Here is a 25,893-nt window from a genome sequence, read left to right as displayed (position 1 = left end):
GCTAAAGGAGGAATTACGTACCCAGGGCAAAGAAACTAAAAATCTTGAAAAAAGCGTGGAAGAATTGACAGCTAGACTAATTAATGCAGAGAAGGTGATAAACAAAATGACAGAGATGAAAACCATGACACGAAAAATACATGACAAATGCACAAGCTTCAGTAACCGACTCGATCAAATGTGCATAACGTGCAGGTTTGTTACATATGTATACATGTGCCATGTTGGTGTGCTGCACCCATCAACTCGTCAGCACCCATCAAATCATCATTTATATCAGGTATAACTCCCCAATGCAATCCCTCCCCCCTCCCCCATCCCCATGATAGGCCCCATTGTGTGATGTTCCCCTTCCCGAGTCCAAGTGAGCTCATTGTTCAGTTCCCACCTATGAGTGAGAACATGCGGTGTTTGGTTTTCTCTTCTTGTGATAGTTTGCTAAGAAACCCCATCAAAAAGTGGGGAAAGGATATGAACAGACATTTCTCAAAAGAAGACATTCATACAGCCAACAGACACATGAAAAAATGCTCATCATCACTCGCCATCAGAGAAATGCAAATCAAAACCACAATGAGATACCATCTCACACCAGTTAGAATGGCAATCATTAAAAAATCAGGAAACAACAGGTGTTGGAGAAGATGTGGAGAAATAGGAACACTTTTACACTGTTGGTGGGATTGTAAACCAAATGCAGATTCTCTATTTGCAAAATGGAAGGAATAGTAGTATATAATTTATAGAGTTGTTCTGAGGATTAAATAGGTTAATATTCTGCTGGAGAATAGTAATATATACTAAATGCTTACCAAGTGTCAGTAGTTATTATGGTTTTCATTTTGAATTGCTAGATTGTTCATATTTTGTCTCAGGGATCCTCCAAAACAGGATTGTGGAGCAGGTGATTTTTTCTTTCAGTGACAACTCAGTCTTTTCTAGAATGCCTTTTCCATGTTTTTTTCACCCTGCCAGGGATGCAGCAGCGATTCCATAACAACCCACTTTCTTTTTTTAATGTCTCTCATTGGGTCTGGGTTTGTTCTCTGTGGGCAGTAATTGGTGCTCTGGACTGTGTCCACCATGCAACCCCAATATCCACTGACCTCCTTACGGGGTCCAGGGCCTCTGGTATTATGAGCAGACTAGGAAGAGCCCAATACTTTGCATTTAAAAGTGACCATTTGGTACTTTAACCCAAGGTAGTCTCTGATGCTGGGACATTTAGGCATTTCAACAGGACTATAAATTATTTTTCCTGCTTAACATTATGTTGTCCCAGTCTTTAGTGACCTGCTTCTCTTTAGGTCCCTATCTCCTGTGCTTCTTTGAGCAGAGGAAATTTATATACGACTCTGCCCTAAACTCATTTTTGACTCAAACTCTTGGTACATTATTTTGTCTTGCCATTTCTCATCACCTACACCCTATATTAATCTTGCTTCCAATGGCCATTGGCAAGGTCAACCTTGCTTTTCAGGAGGTGGGGTTTCTTTGTTTTTCTTATTTGTCATCTATGAACAAGTTATTAATCTCCATTTTACTCATCCAAGTGAATAAAGCATTTCAAAGGAAACGTTTTCCAAGTCTTGAGTGGATTATGGAAGATTGTAGCAGCCTCAAAAATAGCTATGACATGTAATGCACTGATGTTAAGTTACTGGCAAAAAGGTCACAAAATTCCAGTGCACAGAGTGGTGATGGTGGCTTACGTGAAGCAAGGTACCTTCACAATCAGAGTCATCTGAGACTTTATCCATTGCTCTACACCTGAATTACAAATTGCAGATGAGGAACTTCCCTGTAATGTTCAAGCTAGTAACAATCCAGAGGAAAGGAGAGTAAAAGTTGCACTAGGAGATTTTATTTTCTACATTGTTCTTGTTGGCAAACCTTAGCAACAGCCAATGGGGACTGAACACAACCACAGCCTAGTTTTAACCATATTAACTTTCCCCAGGAAATGCTGATTAGTACATCTACTAAGGAACCACTGCTTCAGGCCCAGCAGCCTGTGTATGTATGAGAATAACTCTACTGGAAATCATTCTTCAGGGGTTTGTGCCTTACGTTATTACTCCTCACCGTTTTCAAGAAAGCTTGTTTCGTTAGTCAGTGGAATGAGAAGAATTAGTCAAATTTTAGCAAAACTTCACTGAGCTGGAATGGCAGGCACCAGACTTTTCCCAAGAACGAGACACTGCTAATTAACCATTTTCATTTGGTTGCCCACATATTTATTATGTTAAAGACAATGAGTGCATAAAAGAACAATTAGAAATAATCTCTGTCTCCAGAGACCTTTAGTCTGGGGTAAAAAACAGAAGTACTGAATATTTGTGGGATCAGAGTGGTAGAAATGGAGGGTTCCGTTGGTTTGCAGATGCCCTCTTTCAGAGAAATCAGTGAAGATTTCATGGAAGAGACAGCATTTGAGCTGAGCCTTGAAGAGTGTTTAGGATTTTGTTCTGTAGGTTTTCTGTTTGTTTGTTTGTTTGTTTGTTTTTCTAATGTAAATAAAGTACATGTTCATTGTGAAAAACAAACTGGAGAGTTCAAAGCAGAATGGGAGCAGGAGGAAAAAATCCCACCAATTTTCTAGATACCAGAAGAAATCACTATTAATATGTTTTCTTTGTGGTACCACATCTCACTTTGGACACATTAAACAAAAATTTTAAATACTCATAGCCTTTAATATAACACTTCTGCTTATAGAATCCTCAAAGACCATAATTAGGAATGCAAGTAAAGACTCATGTGCAACACTATTCATCATGACATTTTTATAAATAGTGAACCATCTATGAGCCATCTAGTGAACAATCTAACTGCTCACCAAAGGAAATGACTAAGAATGGCCAGAGCTGGAAAATTCTTGAGGATGTAGGACTTGCCTTGGACAGGAGGCATAGCAATATGTCCCTGAAACTAGAAGTTAAAGGAGATAAGGATGGTGTATGTCGACTCTCATACTGCTATAGAGAACTACTGCTATAGAGAATTTATGAATAAAAGAGGTTTAATTGACTCACAGTTATGCAGGCTTAACAGGAAGCATGGCTGGGAGGCCTCAGGAAACTTATAATCATGGTGGAAGGGTGAAGGGGAAGCAAGTACCTTTTTCTCATGGTGGCAAGAGACACAGAGGGAGAGAAGGAGGAAGTGCCACACATGTTTAAACAATTAGATCTTGTGAGAATTCACTTACTATCGTGAGAATGGCAAGGGAGAAACTCACCTCCATGATCCAATCACTTCCTACCAGACCCTTCCCCTGACACAAGGGGATTACAATTCCACATGAAATTTCAGTGGGGATACAGAACCAAACTACTTTATTCCACCCTGACCCTCTCAAATCTCATGTCCTTCTCACATTTCAAAACTAATCATGCCTTCCCAACAGTCCCCCAAAATCTTAACTCATTCCAGAATTAACTCAAAAGTCCAAGTCCAAAGTCTCATCTGAGACAAGGCAAGTTCCTTTCACCTATAAGCTTGTAAAATAAGAAACAAGTTAGTTACTTCTAAGATACAGTGGGGATGGGGTGCAGGTATTCAACAAATGCTCCTATTGCAAATGGGAAAAATGAGCCAAAACAAAGAGGCTACAGGCCACATGCAAGTGCAAAACCAACAAGGCAGTCATTAAATCTTAAAGCTCTGGGGGTCGGAGCAAGATGGCCAAAGAGGAGCAGCTCCATTTCCAGCTCCCAGCACGAGCGACAGAGAAGACAGGTGATTTTTGCATTTTCAACTGAGGTACTGGGTTCATCTCACTAGGGAGTGCCAGACAATCGGTGCTGGTCAGCTGCTGAAGCCCAACCAGCCAGAGCTGAAGCAGGGTGAGGCATCGCCTCACCTGGGAAGTGCAAGGGGGAAGGGAATCCTTTTTCCTAGCCAGGGGAACTGAGACACACAACACCTCGAAAATTGGGTAATTCACACCCCAATACTGCACTTTACCAAGGGTCTTAGCAAACGGGCACACCAGGAGATTATATCCCACACCTGGCCGGGAGGGTCCCATGCCCACCCATGGAGCCTCCCTCATTGCTAGCACAGCAGTCTGTGATCGAAACTGTAAGGCAGCAGCAAGGCTAGGGGAGGGGCGACCACCATTGCTGAGGCTTAAGTAGGTAAACAAAGCCGCTGGGAAGCTCCAACTGGGTGGAACTCACAGCAGTTCAAGGAGACCTGCATGTCTCTGTAGACTCCACCTCTGGGGACATGGCACAGCAAATCAACAACAACAAAGCAGCAGAAACCTCTGCAGATGCAAATGACTCTGTCTGACAGCTTTGAAGAGAGCAGTGGATCTCCCAACATGGAAGTTGAGATCTGAGAACGGACAGACTGCCTGCTCAAGTGGGTCCCCGACCCCTGAGTAGCCTAACTGGGAGACATCCCCCACTAGGGGCAGATTGAAAACCCACACCGCACAGGGTGGAGTACAACCTTGAGAGGAAGCTTCCAAAGCAAGAATCAGACAGGTTCACTCGCTGTTCAGCAATATTCTATCTTCTGCAGCCTCTGCCACTGACACCCAGGCAAACAGGGTCTGGAGTGGACCTCAAGCAATCTCCAACAGACCTATAGCTGAGGGTCCTGACACTTAGAAGGAAAACTAACAAACAGGAAGGACACCCACACCAAAACCCCATCAATACGTCACCATCATCAAAGACTAGAGGCAGATAAAACCACAAAGATGGGGAAAAAGCAGGGCAGAAAAGCTGGAAATTCAAAAAATAAGAGTGCATCTCCTCCTCCAAAGGAATGCAGCTCATCACCAGCAACGGATCAAAGCTGGACGGAGAGTGACTTTGACGAGATGAGAGAAGAAGGCTTCAGACCATCAAACTTCTCAGAGGTAAAGGAGGAATTACATACTTAACACCAAGAAACTAAAAATCTTGAAAAAAGAGTGGAAGAATTGATAACTAGAATAATTAATGCAGAGAAGGCCATAAACGAACTGACAGAGATGAAAACCATGACAGGAGACATATGTGACAAAGGCACAAGCTTCAGTAACCAACTCGATCAACTAGAAGAAAGAGTATCAGCGATTGAGGATCAAATGACTGAAATGAAGCAAGAAGAAAAATCTGAAGAAAAAAGAAGAAAAAGAAATGAACAAAGCCTGCAAGAAGTATGGGATTATGTAAAAAGACCAAATCTACATCCGATTGGGGTGCCTGAAAGTGAGGGGGAAAATGGAATCAAGTTGGAAAACACTCTTCAGGATATCATCCAGGAGAACTTCCCCAACCTAGTAAGGCAGGCCAACATTCAAATTCAGGAAATACAGAGAACACCACAAAGATACTCCTCCAGAAGAGCAACTCCAAGACACATAATTGCCAGATTCACCAAAGTTGAAATGAAGGAAAAAATCTTAAGGGCAGCCAGAGAGAAAGGTCAGGTTACCCTCAAAGGGAAGCCCATCAGACTAACAGCAGATCTCTCAACAGAAACTCTACAAGCCAGAAGAAAGTGGGGGCCAATATTCAACATTTTTAAGGAAAAGAATTTTAAACCCAGAATTTCATATCCAGCCCAATTAGGTTTCATAAGTGAAGGAGAAATAAAATCCTTTACATATAAGCAAATGCTTAGAGATTTTGTCACCACCAGGCCTGCCTTACAAGAGACCCTGAAGGAAGCCCTAAACATGGAAAGGAACAACCGGTACCAGCCATTGCAAAAACATGCCAAAATGTAAACACCATCAAGGCTAGGAAGAAACTGCATCAACTAATGAGCAAAATAATCAGTTAATATCATAATGGCAGGAGCAAGGTCACACATAAAAATATTGACCTTCAATGTAAGTGGACTAAATGGTCCAATGAAAAGACACAGACTGGCAAACTGGATAAAGAGTCAGGATCCATCAGTTTGATGTATTCAGGAGACCCATCTCACATGCAGAGACATACATAGGCTCAAAATAAAGGGATGGAGGAAGATCTACCAAGCAAATGGAGAACAAAAAAAACCAGGGGTTGCTATCCTAGTCTCTGATAAAACAGACTTTAAACCATCAAAGATCAAAAGAGACAAAGAAGGCCATTACATAATGGTAAAGGGATCAATTCAACAGGAAGAGCTAACTATCCTAAATAGATATGCACCCAATACAGGAGCACCCAGATTCATAAAGCAAGTCCTTAGGGACTTACAAAGAGACTTAGACTCCCATACAATAATAATGGTAGACTTCAACACTCCACTGTCAACGTTAGACAGATCAACGAGACAGAAAGTTAACAAGGATATCCAGGAATTGAACTCATCTCTGCACCAAGCAGACCTAATAGACATCTACAGAACTCTCCACCCCAAATCAACAGAATATACATTCTTCTCACCACCACATCACACTTATTCCAAAATTGACCACATAATTGGAAGTAAAGCACTCCTCAGCAAATGAGCTCACTTGGACTCGGGAAGGGGAACATCACACACTGGCCTATCATGCGGGGGGGAGGGGGGAGGGATTGCATTGGGAGTTATACTTGATGTAAATGACGAGTTGATGGGTGCTGACAAGTTGATGGGTGCAGCACACCAACATGGCACAAGTATACATATGCAACAAACCTGCACATTATGCACATGTACCCTATGACTTAAAGTATAATAATAATAATAATAATAATATCTTAAAGCTCTGAAATAATCTTCTTTGACTCCATGTCTCACATCCAGGGCTCACTGATACAAGGCTTTGGGCAGCTCCATCCCTGTGGCTTTGCAGGCTGGAGCCCCTGCAGCTGCTTTCATGGACTGGCATTAAGTGCCTGCAGTTTTTCCAGGCAAGCACTGCAAGCTGTCAGTGGATCTACCATTCTGTGGTCTGGAGGATGTAGTCCTCTTCTCACAGCTCCACCAGGCAGTACCCCAGTGGGGACTCTGTGTGCAGGCTCCAACCCCACATTTCTCCTCCACAATGCATTAGTAGAGGTTCTTCATGAGGGCTCCACTGCAGTATCATACTTCTGCCTGGACATCCAGACATTTCCATACATCCTCTGAAATCTTGGTGGAAGTTCCCAAACCTCAATTCTTGCCTTCTGCACACCCTCAGGCCCAAAAACACATGGAAGCCACAAAGGCTTATACCCTCTGAATCAATGACCCAAGCTTTCCTGGTCCCTATTTAGCCACAGCTGGAGCTGGAGCATCTGGGACAGAGGATGCCATGTCCTGAGGTTGCACAGACCAGCAGGGTCCTGGGCCAGTCCATGAAACCATTTTTCCCTCCTAGGCCTCCAGCCAGTCATGGGGGGTGCTGCCAGGAAGATCTTTGATCTGCCCTAGAAACATTTTCTGCATTGTCTTGGCTGTTAACATTTGGCTCCTTGTTACTTATACAAATTTCTTCAGCCAGCTTGAATTTCTCCCCAGGAAATGGGTTTTCTTTTTCTATTACATGGTCAGGCTGCACATATTTCAAACTTTTATGCTCCACTTCCTTTTTAAAGGCAAGTTCCAATTTCAGACCATCTTCTTCTTTGCACATATGAGCATACACTTCTAGAAACAGCCAGGAGGTCACATCTTTAACACTGCTGCTAAAAAAAGTCTTCCACCAGATATCATAAATTATCTCTCTCTGAAGTTCAAAGTTCCACAGTTCTGTAGGGCAGAGGCACAATACCACGGGTCTCTTTGCTAAAGCATCACCAGAGTGACCTTCACTCCATTTCACAATAAGTTCCTCATCTCCATTTGAGACCACCTCAACCTGGACTTTATTGTCCACATCACTATGAGCATTCTGGTCACAACTATTCAACAAGTCTCTAGAAAGTTCCAAACTTTCCCACATGTTCCTGTCTTCTTCTGAGCCCTTCAAACTGTTCCAACCTCTGCTCATTACCCAGTTCCAAAGTCATTTCCACACTTTCAGTCATCTTTATGGCAGTGCCCCACTCCCTGGGACCAATTTGCTATGTTAGTCTGCTTTCACACTACTGTAACGAAATACCTGAGATATGGTAATTTATGAAGAAAAGAGGTTTAATTGACTAACAGTTCTGCAGGCTTAACAGGAAGCATGTCTAGGAGGCCTCCGGAAACTTACAATCATGGTGGAAGGGCAAAGGGGAAGTAAGCACAGCACCTTCTTCTCATGGTGGCAGGAGAGATAGGAAGAATGAAGGGGGAAGTGCCACACACTTTTAAACCATCAGATATTGTGAGAACTTATTATCACAAGAACACCAAAGGGAAATCTGCCTTATGACCCAGTCACCTCCCATCAAGCCCCTCCCCTGACATGTAGGATTTACAATTCCACATGAGATTTGGGTGTGGACAAAGAGCCAAACTATATCAGATGGGGTGTGTAATAGCATAACATACACTAAGTTATGGGAGTACAGAACAGGGACAGAACATGAAGTTATTATCAGACATTATGCCTGAACATGAATATGGTTATGTGGTTAGCCTGCTGTCAAGTAGGACTTCCTGAAAGAAAAGATGAATGCTAAGGCCCAGTAGAGAATGCTAAAGTGAGGTTTCAAGACAACTGGGTAATAGCTTGGCTCATAGTCTAGATTTCTAATCACCTCTTTCCAGGTCTGGACCTCCCAGAGATTTTTACCAGCCAGAGGAAGGGAGAGGAAGCTTGCTTCTGAACCCTCGCTATATCAGTTCCATTATATATACTCATTTACATCAAAAATTCAATTTGAGATAATACAATATCATGCACAGACTACTTCCTACACCCTTTCCTCTCTGCCCACCCATCCTCCCTACCCCATGTATTGTTGACCAGATTCCATTACTACATTATCTATAACTCTGAAAGAGAAGGCCCCTAATCTCTATAGCGGCTCCTGAGTCAGGAAGCCTTATGCAAAGGCATGGAGTTCCTCTTCATTGAAGTGTCTTGCTGGTTACAATATATGTTTAGGTGGGGGTGACAATATCTTATTAGAGATCTACAGAATAATGACACTCCTTATTTAACCTAAATCCTTCAGAAATTTGCAGATGTACATCAAGAGGACAGAAACTTAGCTCCTAAACCCTAATCAAGCATCTTCCTAGTGTAGCCATTTGATCTGAATTAAAAATAAATGTTCTGTAAATATTGTTGGCAGCATGAACATTTCCTTCTTCTAGAATACTTAGTATCCATGCGTATTTCCAATGACTTCTCCTTACATTCAATCAGGAGACATCTTTTGGCTTCTTCTGCAAATGGCTGTAGTAACCAAAAGACTCATATGCAAAGGTGTTCTCAGTTTCTTGTATCAAGAGCTTTGTAGACTACATTAGCAGGAATGTTTTCCAGAAGGAGTATTTTATCCAGGCTGATGTAATGCTTTCTAGTACCTCATCTTCTATTATGTAATTAAATATACATCTCATTACATGCCTTTCACTCATGCATTCCCGTCTCATTTCATTGCTTCAATTATACTGCATTAATGAACACACAGGTGAATTGTGTAGTTTTCTACATAGTGTGATCTCTAAAGCCCTTTAAGCCATAAATTATTCTTCTTTAAAGTCACTCATTTTAATGAAGGTACTGCTTACAAGAACTGGGCCAAAGTGCATCATTTACTTCAGCTCTTAATCACAAAGACCAGAGCAGAGAGTCAATACTGACAGCTATATGGTCAGCAGCTGGTGAAAGAGATTTGTCAGTCAGTGAGGTGCTAGAGTCTAGAGCTCGTAGGAGTGAGAGGCCAGTACCTCTGAATCTCCATCAAGTTATCTGAGTAGAGGAGGGAGAAGGACCAAAAACAGTGAGAAAGATAGGCCTAAGAAGAGAGCAGGACAAGGTAGAAGATCCGTGTAGATCGCAGGAGGTAAGAAAAGATTACCCCAGAATGAGCAAGAAGGTTATCAGAAGGCTCAGTCCTGTAGAATTAGAGGAATTTGCCCCTCTCTAGATCAGTGCTTCGCAAAATAGGGGTATCTCTTACCAACAGCATCAGCATCATCTCAAACTTGAAATGCAAATATTCAGATCCTTCTCAGATCTACTGAATCAGAAACTCTGGGTGGATGACTCAGTAACCTGTGACACATCCTGTACTATAACATGGATTACTGAGTCACCCACCCAGAGCATTAGAATCATGTTCTCCCCTTGATTCTAAAGCCACCAGGAGTTTGAAAGGCCTTGCTTCAGATTAGCCTGAAGAATCATTAGTTAAATCTTGAACTTCAGTTCTTCCCTTCTTAAAAGCATCCTCTTGCCTGAAAGTAGACCAGAATTTGTTTTCCCCACTGTGTTTCCAAAGGATTCTAGTCTACAGAGCTCTTGATACAAGAGACCGAATACTGAAATATCAGTGGTTAATTCTGTAGAAATGAAGGATACTTAGCTTCAAAACTCTTTTACTGCTTCGGTGCAGGTTATTTTGTCAGTTGATGATTTCTATGATGGAGGCTCAGGATTCCAAACAGAATACTGACATTTCAATGAAGAGAGAAAAGGGTGTTAAAGCAAGGATCCTTGATTAATTACTGGACAGGCATAGATGGAGGTCACCTTTTGGCAATATGGTTCAAAACCTGCCTGACATAGAATACTAGTATTTATTATTCTTTGCAAATTATCCATTGAAATAGATAAGTTACTCTGCATTATTAGTAAGCATCCATATTCTACTAGAGCAATTTTCATTCATTTATTTACTCTACAGAACCTAAAAACCCGAACACATAGAGGTTAAGCTCCGGTAAATAGAACTATGGGTAGGGTCTCCCCAAGCAATAGATATCCCTGTGATCAAAGAGAATGCTCTGTCTTTGTTCTTTTAAGACATGGCATAAGAACTAAAGAAAGGGCAATGATGGCTACTGTTTCCTGGACTCACAGATTGGCAGCATTACTTGAACTTTATGGAGCTTGGATTAAGCCATTTTACTCTTTCTTGACATTTATTAGACCGGTAGACTATGAAGGGTTACCCGTCACCAGGACACAAAAGACAGCAGAGAAAGGGCCAGGCTAAGTGTGTTTCCTGCAGGTCGGCATGCTCTGCTAAACACAGGGAATTCCAAATCCTTCCCTTGGCTTACCACTCTCTCCAGTGCCTCCCATCCTTCTCCAGCATGACTTTCCACCTTCTCTTTTTTGCTCACCAACAACAGCCACATTGGCCTTCTTTGGCATTCTGAACATTCCAAGCCCTATCTCATGTGAGAGCCTCAGTGCTTGCTCACCCTCCCGTCTGGAATGCTCTTTCCAAACTCGACTCTTGGCTAGTTCCTACTTAATTTCCAAAAGCTCTTGCCTGACCCTACATCCTAAATCATATTCTTTCTTTATATTCTTTTGTAACATCCCGAATTTTATCTTTATAGCATTTAGCATACTTTATAATTTTATATTTGTTTGTATGACTACTGCTTAAAGTTTGTGTTCTGCTTAGATTGTCAGTTTTATGATGACCACTTGCTCTCAGGGCTGATCAGAACACTGCTATTTTGACTGGCCATTACTGATTAATTTCACAGGTCATCAGTATGCATGCTTGCAAGTCCATATCAGATCTGCTTTCTCAGGGTGGTTTCTGCCATCACATCACCTTCTCTTCTCTGACCTTCTGCTTTCCAGTTATAAAGACCTTTGTGATTACATCAGCTCACCCAGATAATCCAAGATAATCTCTCTGTCTCAGTAACCTTAATTTAATCATATCTATAAAGCCCCTTTCACCTTGTAAGGTAGCACTTTTATAGGTTCTGGGGATTTAGGATGGAGACATCTTTGAGGGGTCATTATTCAGCCTAACCACAGCACCAGATGAACAGTCTGTGCTCCTACTTTGTGAATTAACTATAATTCAGTCTGATCAATCCTTTGTGTCTGGTTCTTACAAGAGACCACAGTATAGTTTATTAGTCTATGGGAGTGATGGACAACCTCTCTCAATCTCTTTTCCCTTATGATTTCTTTTTTTGCATTTGCTTTATAGACAAAAACTTTGCTTCATTCTAGTTGATAGACACCCAAACAAGTGCTGAAGTCAGCAAGACCCTGGAGCTCAAACCTGAGAGATTTTTGGTTTTGTATGCTTCACCTCGGTCCCAACACTGCCCAGTCTTGGGTTCTACCCACTCTAATTTCCACCTTCTAAACTGGGCCAGCCAGAACTGGTTTGCCTAAGGAATTGAGCATCATGTTGTGATGGCATTCACCTTTGCACCATGATGAATGTGGGCAAGATAGTAGTCACAAATTCTTATCTGTCCTCAGTCTCACTGTCAGCCCTCCCCATGTACTCTCATGGCAGGAGAGAAAGAGGAAAAGCAGGGGGAAGAAGTAGAAGAAGGGATAATGAATTACCTCTGTTACAAAGCCCAGAGAAGGCTCATACCCCAAAGACCTCGTACCATGATCACTCTGCTCATCACTTCTGGACAAAAAGGAAACTCTGCATCACACACTGGGGCCTATCATGGGGAGGGGGGAGGGGGGAGGGATTGCATTGGGGAATTATACCTGATATAAATGATGAATTGATGGGTGCTGATGAGTTGATGGGTGCAGCACACCAACATGGCACATGTATACATATGTAACAAACCTGCACGTTATGCACATGTACCCTAGAACTTAAAGTATAATAAAAAAAATAAAAAAATTTAAAAAAAAAAAAAGGAAACTCTGAAGACCAGGGATTCACTACCACTTTATCCATCCAACAGGCAGATCAAGATTAGGAACCTGTGTCAGCCCTAGGCAATTAATTCCAAACATCCAAAATCTACTAAACACAGGTGCATTACTAAATGATGATAAGTCATTAGTGATAGCAACAAAAATAAAATCAAAATAAAATATCTTTCCTAAAATTCCTTATGGTTAAAAATTAGTGTGGAGAGGAATTTTTTTGTAAAATGATAAAGTTAAATATATTTTAAGAAAGTGAGAGGAATACTTTTTATGAATTTTGTGACTGTATCTTTTAAAAACAACAAATTTTTTTCTTAGGTATTTACCATGGGCAAAACACCAAACTGATACCTGGAATTAAGGTCACCAAATGGCCTTCAGCTTTGCCCAGGGGTTCTAATCACGGTACATATACCGTTTTCTATGAGTAGCTTCCTTTTTTCTTGGAATAAGATCACGTAAAGAAAGGGAAAAAAATGGTCAATTTTGGGATGAAATGTTCAAAAAATGATAAAATACCATATGCACTAAGTTGACAGGTGCAAAGCTTTGAAGACTGCACAAAATGTTGGGTGCCTTCCTTATACTCACTAGCTTTCAATATGTGTGAACACATTGCAGACTACCCCAGTCATTTTGGAGCTGATAATTCATCCACAATCCAGGAGTCCTCTAGAGATTCTTTAGAGAAAGAGTAATAATATTAGCTTGTGAGAAGCATCTGGAAAAAAAAAAAAAAAAAGAGTAACGTTTGTGAGCACAGGTAACCAAAATCACAGAATCGTAAATAGAACTGAGTTTCCCTAAACATAGAAAACAGAATGCTGGCCAGGCACAGTGGCTCATGCCTATAATCCTAACACTTTGGGAGGCCAAGGTGGGTGGATTGCTTGAGGTCAGGAGTTTGAGATGAGCCTAAACAATATGGTGAAACCCCATCCCTACTAAAAATACAAAAATTAGCTGGGCGTGATGGCAGGCACCTGTAATCTCAGTTACTCGGGAGGCTGAGGCAGGAAAATTGCTTGAACCTGGGAGGCAGTGGTTGCAGTGAGCTGAGATCACGCCACTGCACTCCAGCCTGGGCAACAAAGCGAGACTCTGTATCAAAGGAAAAAAAAAAAAAAAGGAAAAGAAAAGAAAATAGAATGCTAACCAATGTGACAGTACAAATTTCAAATATGGTAATGGAGTGTGCCTGCTGAAAAATTTTAAAGTATGTCAGTGAAAAGATCTGGCCAAATGGGAATAAATTTGTCCAGATTTTCTGAAAAATCAAACAATTTTCAAACAAGAAATCTTAAACTGCAAAATCCAAAGTTAGAGAATTTGAAGTAGTGAATTTACTAACTTTTCCTGGCCACCCTTTCAACCTGTTGTCAGCGAACTACATTAGAAGGAGGTCACTAGTTCATTTTTTCCTTTTTCTCTCCCTCCTTCCCCTCAACTTTATGTTTTTCATGATCATTGGCTACTTTTTAAAGTATATTTCTTTAAAGATAAGCAGTTGCTATAATAAAACTTCACACTGCATGCTGGTGAAAAACACACATATCTGTCTCTGAGTAGTCACAGATTGTTCTCCTTGATTGTAGTCTGGATGTGATTATCATGTTGATCCATTATTTTTCTTGAATAAAGTTGGCCAAAGAAAGTTAATCAGCTGCCTTATTATGTCTTTCAACATTAAAATCATTTTGTTAAAATTAAGACATTGGCACCAGAACACACTGAAACTTGGGACAGCCAGAAATCAACCAGTGAAGCCAAAGTCATGCCTGGTGGGGAAACTGAGGCAACCTGCCTCCATTCTGACTCTGAAATGGAGTCTACAAGACAGTGTGGGCCCACGGCCGTGTCCTGCCCAATTGCTCAGCAGCTCCCAGAGGTCAGGAGTTCTCCTAGAGATTCTCCTCTCCCACCCCAGCTCACGCCCTGTCCTCCACACCCATCAGAGATCCTTAGGCTTGATATCTCCATCACTTTCTTTAATCATCTTGAATCACCACAGATATGATTAAGGAAACCCTACAGATCGAGTCATACCTTCAAACATAAATATCCTTGCTCAGTAGTAATCTACCTCAAACTTCCATAGACACATCTTTATTTGAGGATCAAAAGAGCTGTCATCTCCAATACTAACAATGCCTTCTTCCGGAACAACTCCTGAAGAACCTGCCTGAGGCTGTTTCACAGTTAATGTATGTTGATAAGTAGAAGGATTACACTCGAAAATAATCATAAAAACTGCAGTATAGTAAACATATAAACCAGTAACATAGTCATTTATCATAATTTTCAAGTAATATACACTGTACAAAATTGTATGTGCTATACTTTTATGTGACTGAGAGAACAGTACGTATGTTCACCACAGGCATGTGACTAAAGTGTTGTGCTATCACGTTTAGGACAATGCAAAATCACTAGGCAACAGGAGTTTTTCAGCTCCATTACAATGTTATAGGACCACCATTATATATCTGGTCCATCATTGACTAAAACGTTATCATGTGGCACAGGACTGTATATGGTCCTGTTAGACTTTTTAAGTTTATTTTTGTTCATAGGTATCATGTTTTTCCCCAAACCATGGAATTAAGTGTCTGCCTTATTTCTATCGTCTGTTTCTTTTTCTTTCTTTCTTTTTTTTTTTTTTGACAGAGCTTCACTCTGTCGCCCAGGCTGGAGTGCAAAGGTGCGATCTCAGCTCACAGCAACCTCTGCCTGCAGGGTATTGTCTGTTACTTTTTACTCACGTAGCAATGTATCACAAACTCTATCCATGCCAAAAACAAAATTATGAGCATTTTTAATATAGCTGTTGCCTATTTTTGTGTCTCCTTTTCAGAAGTGTTTATTTAGGTCTTTTGTACATTTTCCAATTAGTTTATTTGTTTTCTTGCTATTGAGTTGTTTGAGTTTCTTAAATATTTTGTATATTAACCTCTTATCAGATTATGGTTTACAAATATTTTCTCCCAATCCTTCTATTTTCTCTTCATTCTGTTGTTTCCTTTGCAATGCAGAAGCTTTTTAGTGGATGCAAACTCATTTGTTTTTTGCTTTTGTTGCCTGCCATTTATTTGTGTGGACTACAATTTCTTTCATCAATGTTTTCTAGTTTCCAGTATAGATGATCCTCAATTCATGATGGAGTTATATCCAGATAAACCCATCATAAGTTGAAAATATTGTAAGTTGAAAATGCATTTAATACATAAAATCTACCAAGCATCGTAGCTTAGCCTAGCCTACATTGAATATGCTCAGAACATTTATGTTAGTCTACATTGGGTAAAATAATCTAAGACAAAGCCTATTTGATAATACAGTGTTGAAGAGCTCATGTAATTTATTGAATACTGTACTGAAAATGAAAAATAAAATGGTTGTATGGGAAATCAAAGTACGGTTTCTGTTGAATGTGTATTGCTTTCACACCAGCATAAAATTGTAAGTCAAACCATCATAAGTTGAACATTGACTTCTAAATATTTTTCATGTTATTGTGGATGAGACTGATTTCTTAATTTTTTTCAGATTATTTGTTGTTAGCCTAAAGAAACACTATTGATTTCTGTTTGTACTTTGCAACTTTACTGAATTTGTTTATCAGTTCTAACAGTTTTTTGTGTGCAGTCTTTTTTTCCATATATAAGATCATATCATCAGCAAACAATCTCACGTGTTTCTTTTCTGTTTGAATGCCTTTTCTTATGTAATTGCTCTGGGTAGAACTTCCACTACTATGATGAATAAAGGTAATGAGTGTGGGCATCTTTATCTGGTTACTGACATTAGAGGAAAAGTGTTTAATCATCAAAGAAATGTAAATTAAAACCACAATGGGATATCACCTCACACCTATTAGAATGACTATTATCAAATAGCCATTTTGGTGAGGGTGTGAAGAATGTTGGTGAGGGTGTGATGAAAAGGGAATCTTTGTGCACTGTCTGTAGGAGTGTAAATTAATAGAACCATTATAAAGAACAGTGTGGAGGTCCTCAAAAAACTAAAAATAGAACAACCATATGATCCAGCAATCCCACCGCTGGATAGATCTTGAAAGGAATTTAAATCGATCTGCAAAAGAAATGTCTGCATTCCCGTGTTCATTACAGTGTTATTCACAATAGCTAAGATATGGAAGAGATCTAGGGGTCCATCATCAGAAGAATGGATAAAGAAAATGTGAAAAGGTGAGCTCACAGAAGTAGAGAGGAGAACGGTAGCCTCCAAGGGCCGAGGAAGGGGTGTGGATGGGTAAATGGAGTTGTTGATCAAAGGATATGAAGTATTAGTTAGACAGGAGGAATGAGTTTTAATAACCTATTGCATAGCATGGTGACAATAATAAACAATAATTCATTGCATATTTTAAAATAGCTAAAAGGGTAGATTTTAAGTGTTTTCATCACGAAAGATAAGTAGGTATTGATTTGTTAACTAACCTGATTTAATAATTCTGTTATAAACATATATCAAAACATCACATTGCACCCCAAAACACATACAATTAGTACTTGTCAATTGAAAGCTTAAAAAGAACAAAGAAAAAATCCGGTATTATCTTGCGCCATGATATTTTTCAGTGACTTTAAAATAATCTATTGTAAGGATGCAGTGTAAGTTGACCAATTTCCTATATTTGGGCATTTAAGTTGAATCCTATTTTTATGGTATTTAAAATACATATATTGCAATAAACATCTTTGAATGCATTAATAATTTTAACATAAGGATAAATCCTGTTAACTAAAAATTTCTGGGTTCAAGTGTATGTATATTTGTAAGACCTTTAAAATATTTTATCTAATTGTTCTTCAGAAAAGTTATATAAATTTACTTCCCATCAACAATATGAGTGTCTAGTTTCTTCATACCATTGAAAGAGTATTGTTTTAAATTCTTGCCCAAATTGAAGATCAGTTCAATGTCAATTGTCTTAAGTTTTTAAAAATTTTATAACTAATGAGACTGGATTTGTTTTCATGCTTGTTTATGTTATTTCATGTTTATTTATCACATGTATTATTGAATGGAACTGTTTTGTTTATTGTGTCTTTGGTCCATTTGAATGGGTTCTTTATCTTCTCTTATTGATTTGTAAATGAATTTTAAATATGGAAAGAATAAACCTCTTTCCTGTCATATATGTTGCAAGTACTTCCTCACACTGTAATTTATATTTTTATTTATTTATGGTGCTTTATTTATTTATTTATTTATTTTTAATTTCAGAGATAGGGTTTCACCATGTTGTCCAGGCTGGTCTCAAATTCCTGGGCTCATGAGATCCACCCACCTCGCCTACCAAAGTGTTGGGATTACGGGCATGAGCCACCGTGCCCAGCCTAGTTATGGTGCTTTAAATTAAGAAGTATAAAACTGTTCTTATCTACAGACCTATTTTTTCTTCCTTTATTTTTTTGCTGTTAGTGCTATGCCTCTAAAATCTCTTTCTCTAACACTAAAGATTACATCAATATCCAAATTTTTTTCTCCTTTAAAGTGCCCTTTTTATTGCACTCTTTAATCCATTATAATTTATTTTGGTGGGTTTTATAAAGTTCGGTTATATCGATCTATCTTTCTATTTATTTCTGAGGCAGGATCTTGATCTGTCATCCAGAATATGGAGTACAGTAGTGTGATCTCAACTCACTGAAACCTCTGCCTCCAAAGCTCAAGCAGGCCTCCCGAGTAGCTGGGACAACAGGTGCACCCCACCATTCCCAGCTAATTTTTCTATTTTTTTTTTTTTTTTTTTTTTTTTTGTAAAGTTAGAGTTTTGCCATGTTGCCCAGGCTGGTCATGAATATCTTTATTTTTGAAGAGCCAGAAGTTTAGGGACTTGGAGATACCACAGGCAAAGTTGCTACATGTAAAGTAGTTGCTCTAAAGTGGAAAGCACTGGGAGTTCTGTGTTCTAGTCTGCCCAAATGTATGTGGTAGACACGTTCCTTAACCTGTCCCTCTAAGTTCAATAATGCCTGCAGAGTTGTCATGAGGATTAAAGGAGGTGATACTTTGAAAAATAGGAATGGAAATATTGTCTTCTTTTATTAGAGGATTTGGAATGGCAAAGAGGGTAGGGGTATGCAATTTCATTTTTCTTTTGCAAGCTTAATTCAAAAGACACTTCTTGCAGATAGATAAGAAAGATGAAAGAAAATGAAAAATTTGGAGTAAAAAAATAAAAGAACTCATGTGGTTCTTTTCCCCTCCCACATTCCTGTTTTGAGAAGGAGAATGATGTGACTGCATCTTAAGAGATCTTTGGCCTGTGTGTTTTCTCATGTTTGTACTTCTACCATGACTATGTAGCACACAATACTATAAATATGACACTAAATTTAAAAATTGCATTTTCTCTTGTGTTATTTGAGGCTCTCCTCTACTTGCCTCCCCTTCTGCTGCCACAGCTCCTTTGTCAATGTAGAGATTTTGTTGTGTTCTTATAAATCACCTGCCAATATCAAGCGATTCAGAAGGTATTAAAATATGTATTGAACACTCAATGTTTGTAACTTGGCAATACCAGAAAGAGATTACCTTTGAGAAACATTGACAGTATTAAACAGGACTTTCATAAAAATGTAAGCAGAGTTAAATATATTTCAATTATAAGGAGACATATATCTTTATTATACCCAAACAAATGAGTTCAGTTGGTAGATTATCTTAGGTAAAATCGTTTCATATTATCAAGGTACATACCACCCCCTTATGTAATGACGTTTTCCTGAAGTTTTTGGTTTTTTTACTTTTACGGCTATCAGTCCTTATTTTTTTTTCCAAAATGGAAGAAATGCTATTAATGGCAAGCCATTTTTTATTTTTAGATAGATGATCTGTGTCCTGAAAAAAAAAGAAGACAAATTATATGAGGAAATATTGTTAGGATTTACTCTGCCAGTAGGTGTTTCTGAAAGCAGTAGGCGTTTTTGAAAAGAACACCTTGATGGAGAGGGAAGACATCTGGTGGACGCCATTTGGAAGTAAGGCAAAAGAGTCACCAGGTAAGAGGACCTAGCAAGGAGGCTTTAATTTATGTATCTTTGTAAGATAATACTGGCTAAATAAAAGTGGCAGAGGAAAAATATATTAAAAATCTTAATATTTACTGACTTGCCTTTGTTAGCAACAGTTAAAATTATTTTAAATGAGATTGAATTTTAACTCTCTCTCTCTCTCTCTCTCTCTCTCTCTATATATATATATATATATATATATATATATATATTCTTTCTTTCTCTGGCTAGCTAGCACCTCTAATGTTTTTGTTACCATTTTTAATCCTTGACACAAAGATGAATACATTTTTTTCAGAAAATAAAGCCAATGACGGGCTATTCAAGGATATGAGGAATAGCTTTATTATAATCTATTGTTATTTGCTATTGGTAATCTCTATCAAAGTTTAAAATGCACATAGAAAAAAAGCAACTCCACTTTGAGAAAAGTATGACACTCATACACTGGGAAAAGTACACAAAGATAAATGTAAAGCCACATTCATTAAACATCATTTGTGAAAAAGAAAAACCTAGAAACTACTTGGATTTCCATTGCTGGGAGAGTGATTACATACTTTAGAGGATATCAACGTAATAAAATGTAACTGTTAGAAAGAGTGAGATAGATCTATGTTATCATTAAACTATTTTATGAAGAGTAGTATACTAATAAGCCATTTGTGTAAAAAGAACATGTATACATGTGAATTTGTTTAGAAGCTTACAGAATATATATTTGGCTGACTATTGAATGACCAAGAGTTAAAAATCCATATTCAGATAAGGCTAAGGCTAAAGCCGAACATCACATTAAGAGAATGAATTTCTTGGATAAAAGAAAATTATGATATTTTGTTAAATTCATTAATGATGAAAGGTTTATTTTTAAAATTCTAGTGGAAAATATTAGAGTTCGATATTGTAGAACAGATAAAATAAGTCTTAGTATTGACACTGCTAAGCTGCTCTGATAGTCACTTTACCTACACATTTGTGATACTAAGGAGATATTTGCATTTTTCCTTCCTTCTTTTCCTTCTTTCCTTCTTTCCTTCCTCCCTTCCTCCCTATCTCTCTTTCTCTCTTTCTTTCTTTCTACATGGCGTTTCACTTTTGTTGCCCAGGCTGGAGTGCAGTGGCACAATCTCTGCTCACTGCAACCTCAACCTCTCAGGTTCGAGCAATTCTTCTGCCTCAGCCTCCCAAGTAGCTGGGATTACAGGCATGCACCACCACACTTGGCTAATGTTTTGTGTTTAATAGAGATTGGGTTCACCATGTTGGTCAGGCTGGTCTTGAACTCCTGTCCTTAGGTAATCTGTCTGCCTTGGCCTCCCAAAGTTCTGAGATTACAGGCGTGAGCCACTGCTACCGGCCGATATTTGCATTTTCAAACTGCACAACTTATAATGTAATTTAACCTCTGTACAGCAGACTATAATTCAGGATAAGTGTTCAGTAATCCATTCTCTAAATAGATCATTGTATCTGGGTTTTATAACTGAAAGTTTGTGCAATAATTTTGCAAGGTTTTTGCATAAATTTTAGGTGCCATAGACTTAAAACTATAAGGAATTGCCTTAGAACATTTTTCATGAAATCTGTTGGTTTGAAATTTGAATGGTAAGAACAAAATAGGTTTTGGATTTCTCATTTTTCTTATTCTGATTATTTTTCTTTAACGTATTTAATATTTTTATTATGTCTTGATCTTCAATCAAGAGGAAATACTGCAAGTTTTACTTTGCCAAGACATAATAAAAATATTCAATACGTTAAAGTTTCATGCTCATGATTTTGGGTTTTTTCCATCAAGAAATTTGAGAAGTAAAATTGGCATATTCCTTTTAATTTGTTCCCTAAAGGATGTGAAGAATTCTCACATAGAAATTTTTCTTCAAAGACTTATAGCCTAACTGGAATTACAGAGCTAAAAATTAAAATGGATCCATAAAGACTATACATTATGAAAACTAGATAAAGCGAATACTATTTTACAAACAATAATATAAATTACTATGCTATCATTATATTAGATGTTTAATAAATGTTGAATGATTAAAGGATTTAATTTATATACATACTAAATTAACAGAAGAAACATAAACTATAGACATTCAAAGCTTGAAAAAATTAGCTGGGCATGGTGTCATGTCCCTATAATCTCAGGTACATGGGAGGCAGAGTGATTTGCTTTAATACGACCCCCAGAGCAAATGCCAGAGAAAAGGCAAGTAGGCAAGGCAAAAAAAACTTTATTTACAAGCCAATGTAAGGGAGGGGTGAGGTTCACCAGTCTCCTGCGTTCTCGGACGAGCTTCCTGGGTCCCGTGTATGAGGAGGGGATGAGGAAGCTTGCACTGGCATTCTCGGATGAGGTTCCTGGGTCCCGCTGACCCAGGAGCTGAGGAAGTTCGTTCTGGCATTCTCCGACTAGGTTCCTCGGTCCGGCATACGAGGAGGGGCCGAGGAAGTTCGCACCGCACGCCTGCCGGGAGTGGCTTTTATGTCCTGGGCCCAGGAGTGGGAGGGCAGTGGGTGGGACATAGGCGGGTCGGGGCGGGGCGGTAGGCGTGGCTAGGCGGGTACCGGTTCTTCTCCGTCAGAGGTCGGGTTGCGCCTGCACAGTCGACCCATGTCTTTCCCAGGCACGGGAAAGTTGACGGTGAAGAACCCGGAACTGCGCCATCTTGCCTCTGTTTGTCCAAACGGTCCAACCTTTTATTGATAATAGTGATAAGGGGTGCCGTGGTCTGTCTGGCTACTTCCTGCTGTTAAGGGATGTCATTGAGGTTGGGGTCTATGGTTGGTATTTGGACGTACGGATAAAGAAGCATCTGGTCGAAGGTGACGCGCGTGATCTCTTGAACTTTGGCTCAAAGAAATTTGATTAAAACAGGGGCGAGACATAAGACAAAAGGGAGGATTAGTATGGGAATTAGGAATGGGACATCTGCTTTATTACGGGCAGCAGCCATACCGGTGGTCCGGGGGTGAAGGGGGTATTGTAGGTTTTTAGTTCTGCTTTAATCCTGTTTAGGGTTTGGATGTTAGTGTGTACTAGGCCTGACTCATTTACATAATAGCAGCATTCTTCTCCTAAGAAGAGACATGTTCCTCCTTTTTCGGCAGTAAGTAAATCTAATGCTCGCCTATTTTGTGCTGCTACCTGGGCCACTGAGGTAATTTGACGCTGCAGAGAGGCCAGGCTTTCAGCTGAAGCCTCTATGGCCTCTCGGATTTGAGCTGCTAGAGATTGGGTAGACTGTACCGAGTGGGCAAGTGCCCCAGTTTCAAGCCCTGACGCCACTAAGGAGGCGGCCAGGGAGACTCTGATGACTAGGGGAAGGAAGACAGCCTGTTTTTGGAGATCATTAGGAGGAGGGTTAAATTGTATGACGAGTTCAGCTACTTCTGCTTTGCTATATAAGATTAAACTAGGTACTAGGGACACTGGGACACAAAGGGATTGACCAATGGATGTGTGATTAAGGACCTTGAAGAGGGTTTTGTTGAACCAGAAATAACCTCCGATGGGAGCCATCTGGGTCTTAGCGGGTGGCTGGGTATAGTTACACCAGGAGGTGTTTGGGGTAGAGTAGCAGAAAGGAAGGATTGGACTTTCTGGGCTTTGGTATAGTGGGACTTGGAGCAAGAACGGTTTTTGGGAGGTGCCTATGGAGTTAGTTGTAGCCTTGAAAGCAGTAGGTAAGGGGACTGCCACTAAAGGGGCTCTTTCAAGGGCCGCACAGAGGAAACAGTGGGAGAGATTTGTTAGGTTGGTTGCCCATGTTAGGTTTAACCCTTGACGGACTAGTTTTAACCATGAGAAGGGGTCCTTATTGGAGGAGTGTAATTGATCTTGTAAGGCCTGTTCTTGTGCTTGTATGGCTAAGGTTAAATTCTGTAGGGCATGTATGTTTTGAGGAAGGGATTTTTGCTGGACAAGTGTTCTTTTTATCAGGAGAGTAGCCATGGGATATGAACTAAGGATTGTGTAGCCTGTGTAGAGTCCACCTTTGACTCCTTCTGCCCATCGGGGGTCCCTTGGGTCTTTGATATGTAATTGGTATTGAAGGGGGGTTTGTTGATTCACAATGGTGAAGAGAGCAGCGGGTTTCATCTGTCTCAAGGTTGCATAATGGATCTTACAATAAATGTAAGGTCATCCTAGGTTCTTTTGTTTCCAGTAAGTCTCACAATTGTAATGTGTCTGATCGTGCAGGAAGCAGAGAGCCTTAGCTCCGGCCACACTGCAACATGATAGGGTGAAATTTATAGTAAGATGGGGTTGGCAGCCTGAAGGGGGGCAGTCAGCAGTGCCTTGTAGCTGTGAGTGCTGTTTATTTTTGTGTGACCAAGTTTCAACTATAGAGAATCTCCATATGAAAGTTGGGTTAGTAATAGAGATTGAAATGCAAGAAAAAGATAGTAATATAAGTATGAAATAGTACTTCATCTTCAGTGTAATCACAGGGTACACCTTGTCACTGAAGATGTTCTATAAAGGTAAGCAGGAGAACCACTGTGATGGGCTATTATCTGGAGGCAAGTAGGGATCTGGGGTAAGATATTGGAATTCTGTTATGTTTATATAGAGTATGGCGAGAAATCGGGATAAGCGCAAGGGGTCAGGGAACATGTGGTGGTTGGGAGAGTTTGGTGAATTTGAGACGGGTAGGGGTAAGTCTAGTAGATGTCCACTGATTGTCTTCTGTGGGGGCCTTTTTTTAATTGTGATATATGGATCCAGTGCGCATGTCCTAGAAGTTTGGCTGCTGTGTATGTGGATAGGAGGACAGTATAGGGGCCTTTTCACCTAGGCTGAAGATCTTTGGCTTGGATATCTTTTAAGTATACTTGGTCTCCTGGCCTGAGAGAGAAATGTGGGCTATAAGTGTCTGTTGGAGAGGGGTGTGCTAGTTCTGCATGTTGTCTCAGGAGTTGTCTCAAGAGGGTGAGGTATGGGAGATAAGTTGCCAGCGGGGAAGAAAGGGTGGGTAACTGCTGGAGGATGAGGGGCTGGCCGTAAACTAATTCAAATGGACTGAGGCCTGTTGGACTCCGTGGGGCTGCTCGCAGCCGGGTTAGGGCCAGGGGAAGGAGAGATACCCACGATTGTCGAGTCTCGAGGGAGAGTTTGGTGAGTTGCTGCTTAATGAGCCCGTTGGCCCTCTCTACTTTACCAGAAGACTGAGGTCTATAAGGGATGTGGAGTTTCCAGGTGATGTGTAGGAGGGCTGCCACCTGTTGGACTACCTTGGAGATGAATGCTGGGCTGTTGTCAGACTGAAGAGTGAGCGGGAGGCCAAACCTAGGAATAATGTGTTCAGTGAGTATGGAGGCAACTATATTGGCGGTTTCTCCTGTAGTAGGATAGGCTTCTATCCATCCTGAAAAAGCATCAATGAGGGTTAAGAGATATTTGAATTTTTTATGCCTTGGCGTGTGGGTAAAGTCAATTTGCCAATCTTCGCCTGGTTGGTGCCCTCTGAGTTGATGGCTCGGATGGGGATTGCGCAATGCGCCTTGAGGGTTTGACTTGAGACATGTGGAACACTGTCAGTTGATTATAATTAGGTGTTTCATGAGTGTGGGGCAGTGAATGAGGGGGGGCTTAGGAGGTTATATAAAGCTTTGGGTCCTATGTGTAGGGAATTATGTATGTCTTTTAGAATGGTGTGGAGTTGAGTTTCAGGAATAACTAACTTATTATTGAGGTAAATCCAATTGTCTGCGGCTAGTTTGGCTGTTGAATCTTCTAATAGTTTGGTCTTTTCCTCTTGGGTATAAGTAGGGGTATATTCAGGAGAGAGAAAACAAATAGAGGGAAGCGTGGGAGTGGAGAATCTGGCTGCCGACTTGGCAGTGGTGTCAGCAAAGTTATTGCCAGCCGCCACCGAGTTAGATGGAGTCTGATGACCTTTACAGTGTATGATGGCTGCTCTGGAAGGTGCTGATAAAGCGTCTAGCAGTTTGAGTATCTGTTTTTTGTTGACTATAGGGGTACCACTGGTGGCTAGGAACCCTCTCTCTTTCCAGATGACAGAGTCGGTGTGTGCAATCAAGAAGGCATACTTGGAGTCTGTGTATATGTTTACCGTTTTTCCTCTGGATAGGAGGAGAGCCCTAGTTAGTGCGATAAGTTCTGCCTGCTGTGATGTTGTTCCTTGTGGTAAAGGCTTAGCTTCTAGG

This window comes from Piliocolobus tephrosceles, chromosome 18 (assembly GCF_002776525.5).
Source record: "Piliocolobus tephrosceles isolate RC106 chromosome 18, ASM277652v3, whole genome shotgun sequence".
Lineage (NCBI taxonomy): Eukaryota > Metazoa > Chordata > Mammalia > Primates > Cercopithecidae > Piliocolobus > Piliocolobus tephrosceles.
The sequence above is the reverse complement of the archived record's forward strand: the minus strand, read 5'-3'. Positions refer to the sequence as shown.